Genomic DNA, 4,621 nt, shown 5'->3' on the forward strand with positions numbered 1-4,621 from the left:
ATCAACCCGCTGCTCTTCAGGTAAGTGAGCAAGATGGGGATCCAGATAGGCTAGTATCTCTGAATTTAACAATCTGGGACACTGCTGGGGTGCGTTCCTGAGCACCAAGCCATCTTCATCTCCAGCGGGAGTACAAGAGAACACCCTGGACACTGAAGCTACAGGTATGACTGGCGAAACATTATTCTCCACCGCCTCGGGAGACCTGGCATGGTACAATTTCAACATGTTTACATGACACACACGGGACTGACGTCGGCGGTCAGGAGTGCGAATTACATAATCAGTTTCACTAAGCTTCTCCACCACAGAATAAGGACCTGAGAAGCGTGCAGACAACGCCGAACCCTGAACGGGCAACAAAACTAACACTTGGTCTCCCACACCAAACGAGCGCGCTACAGCCTTTCGATCATAGCGTTTCTTCATAGCGCTCTGGGAGGTGGCAAGCGCCTCTCTAGCTAGAGAGCAAGCCCGGTGTAGGCGTTCTCGAAACTGACTAACATAGTCTAGCACATTGGTGGTTTTGAACTTACCACCACACAGTAACTGTTCCTTAAGAACTTGCAGGGGGCCTCACACTGTGTGCCCAAACACTAGCTCAGCTGGGCTAAAACCAAGAGACTCCTGCACAGTTTCTCTGAGTGCAAACAAAGCAAAGGGTACTCCCTCATCCCAACTGTTTCCTGTTTCCAGACAGTACCTGCGTAGCACCGATTTCAGAGTTTGGTGCCAGCGTTCCAACGCACCCTGCGATTCCGGATGGTAAGCAGAGGACACGTTGTGTTTCATACCTAGGGACGCTAAAACCTGTTTAAAAATTTGTGATAAGAAATTTGATCCCTGATCAGTCTGGAGGGTCTTAGGAAAGCCAAACGTAGAGAAGAACCTGGTTAACGCTCTTACCACGCCTTTGCAGTGATCGCACGGAGGGGAATAGCCTCCGGAAACCGTGTGGCTGTACACATGAGGGTCAACAGGAACTTGTTACCGGTCTTGCTCCTCGGTAACGGCCTTACGCAATCAGCTATCATGTGAGTGAATGGCTCATCCATAACCGGTATAGGACAGAGGGGAGCGGGAGGAATAACTTGGTTGGGTTTCCCCGTAACCTGACAACTATGGCAGGTTCTGCAGTACTGAGATACCGTGGTCTTCAACTTGGGCCAAAAGAAATGCTGTAACACTCTGTTGTAGGTTTTGGTGATACCCAGGTGACCAGACCAAGGGCTCTCGTGCGCCAATGATAGAACCTGCTGGCGATAGGGTGTAGGTACCACTACCTGTGTCACCACACCCCAGTCCATGCCAGCTGCCGCAGGTACTGTCCACTTCCTCACCAATAGGCCATTATCCACACAATAAGCTACCGACGTATTTCTCGCGGCTTCAGGGGTGACAGCAGAGTTAAAACAAGGGGCGAGGGACAAATAATTGTTTTGTGCAACAATAAGCTTTTCCCGAGTAACGGGTAGCTTAACTGTAGGCAATTCCACTGATAGTGGTTTCTCTTTCTTTTCAGGTTCCGACACGGGAACATCGGTAGCCAAGGGAGTGGCTAGAATGGAGTCAGACAGGCTAACCAGCTCGCCCCACTTCCTCGCTTGTGCTCGAGTGAGGACACAGGCAGGGAAAATGTCAGGAGGATACTCCGAGACCTGTGTGATGGCGGCCGTCTCGGGGTGTTGTAGAACCTCCAGCACAGGGCACACACACCACCTGCAATGTCGTTCCCCATAATAAAATCTATCCCTGGGACCGGCAGAGCTGAACGCACGGCCACCTTAAAACAGCCAGAAACCAAACCAGTGTTGACTTGCACCTCATGCAATGGAGCACTAACATAGCCCATTTCATTCCCTTGTACAAGGACGTCCGCGCCACAAAAGGTCGCGTTTGACAAGGGCAACACGTCCGCTAACAGGAAGGACTGAGACGCTCCAGTGTCTCTTAAAACTCGGACTGCTTTTCTGACTCTCAGTTCCCCAACCAAAGACACGAAACCCTCGAAAACAAATGGTTCATAGCCACCCCGTCCTTTATCGCAGCTACCAGGAGACGGGCTCACTGTTTTAATAAAAACCGCCGGTTTCTTACTACCGGGGCTTTTCTTTTTTAATATGAAACAGTCTGTTGCGATATGCCCCCTCTTATGGCAGTAATAACACTCCCTCTCTTCCTTGGGGCATATGCCTACTACTGGGGGTAGTTTAGGGGGTTTAGCTGAGGGCACGAAATGTGGGTCTGCCTCAGCAGGTCGCCCATGGGATACAAACACACTTTTATGTATTAGGACGAACTCGTCGGCGAAGATCGCCGCATCATTAAGGGAGGCGACTTTTTGCTCATTCAGGTACACAATGCACTGCTCTGACATGCATTTCTTAAACTCCTCTAGAAGGATTAACTCCCGGAGTGAATTAAAATCGGTCGCTTTGCTAGCAGCGCACCATTTATCAAAAAAAGTCCCCTTTTCTCTGGCGAACTCAACATGAGACTGGGTCGGGACTCTACGGTAATCTCTGAACTTCTGTCTGTAGGCTTCCGGAACCAGCTCGTATGCACGGAGCACTGCAGCCTTCACCACTTCATAATTCAGGCTATCGGTGAGTGATAACCCAGCTACAACATCCTGCGCTTTGCCTGTTAGCTTGCATTGTAGCAGCGTGGTCCAAACATCTTTTGGCCAGCTAAGTGCCGTAGCAAGGCGCTCAAAGGTGCTAAAATAAGCATCCACCTCTGTCTCCCAAAAGGGCGGTAGAGCTACATGCCTCCTCACGTCATGATGCTCACCGAGAGGCGCGGCATGTGCTGCAGAGCTCTCCAGCTCTAATTTGCGGAGTTCTAACTTAAGTTTAGACTCTGCCTCAATCTCTTTTAATTTAGTTTCTGCCTCAATCTCTTTTAACTTAGTCTCTGCCTCAATCTCTAGGGAGTGCAGGGCTATCTTTTGCTCAAACTAAATTTTCTGTGCCTCTCGGGCTTCTCGTCTTTCACTATGCTCTCTCTCCATTTGCAGGCAAGCCAAACGGACCTTCACCCTCGCTGAATCAGACCAGGATGATGTTGCTGACGGGGGTGGCGAGAATTTCGGCAACGAAATAAGCGATGGCGACCCCCCCTCCTTCTCCACCACCTCGGGGGAAGCTGTGTCACTCAGCTTCCGCTCTGGCTCCACAGAAGGCGGGGCCAACACACCCAACTCCTCCAACCTACCCCTCACTGCAGCCTGAATCTCATCCTTACGGGACTGCTTACGCACAAGGACATGATAGTGCTGTGCTATTTGTACTAAATCCACTTTACGGCACATGTCAAGGTCCACTACTGAAGGGTTTTCAATAAACGCCTCCAAATCAAAAGCAGCTGAAGCCATAGTCCCTTCCTCTTCACTACTCTATGCCTACCAAGTGTACCAATAATAATAATTTAAAAAAAAACACACTCCATGGTATACTCTAAACTGCTATTGAGACAACCAGTATATTCACACCAAGACGCTCAAGATCCCGGACGAGCCCCCAAATATGTTACGACTCAGTTGTGTCTAGGGTAAAGGGAAGTGCGTAACAGATTTGCCCAACTAAAGGCAGGAATCTTGAGCGCGTTGGTGTGAAATAAAGGAGACCAGACAAGGATGGAGTGAACTGAAATAGTGGTATATTGTAAATAATAGGGGGGGGGGGGGGGGGGGTGTACGGGCAGTGTACACACAACATAACGGACACACACAACACTAGCAGCCCACAGGCCAAGGGGACACGGATGTTGCCAAAGAAAAGAAAGTAACAAAAATCTAGGAGAGTTAGGAGAGGCTACTAACTGACCCTAACTAAACATCCACAACTCAAAATACTGCCTAGACAATAGTTCCACCTACGTGTGAGAGTACAGAGGCCTCTGTCTTACCTGCCCCAGGGCCTGGACCATACAAACAACTACCACACACACACAATCAAGGTAGGGGGAAACAAGTGTCAGTGGGGCTAAGCACATCAAAGTGTCACAACAAAGCATGAGCTCATGAAGAGAGCGACTGGCATGAAACACACAGCTTAAATACTAAATGAAGAGAGTTGATTGGGGCCGGACTGGGATGGCAGGTGATTAGGAGGATTGGCAGCAGGTGCAGCAAATGGGAGTGGTGATGTCGCCCTATAAAGAAAGAGGGAAAACAGAACAGACAAACCTATGTGGAACGTAACAGTCAGTCCTATGAATCACACTGTTAGCCTAATGTTTCTGATCAGGTGACTTACAATAAAAAGCATCAAGTCAAAGTTTGTTCAAATAAGATTTAACATTTAACAAACATTCAAACTCTGGCCCGTTGTATACAGTAGATTTTAGAAAATGATCAATAAACACTCACAACTCAGGTCAGTAGAACATATTTCTAATAAATTAAATAACTGATGTAATCAGTACAATTCTAAAATCAAACTGCATGCAACTAAAGCAAAATAAATAATTCAGCTGTGCTCTTTTTTCTTTTTCAGGTGCTCAATAGTGCTTGAGAGTGTTGTACTCCCCAAAGTATGGCATAACACACAGGGGTGTGTTACAAAGTACAAACATGTACTTTGTCAACCTCCTCTGCTTCCTTCCCCTGGTGCTGGAT

This window comes from Argentina silus (genome assembly GCF_951799395.1).
Source record: "Argentina silus genome assembly, chromosome: X".
Taxonomy (NCBI): Eukaryota; Metazoa; Chordata; class Actinopteri; order Argentiniformes; family Argentinidae; genus Argentina; species Argentina silus.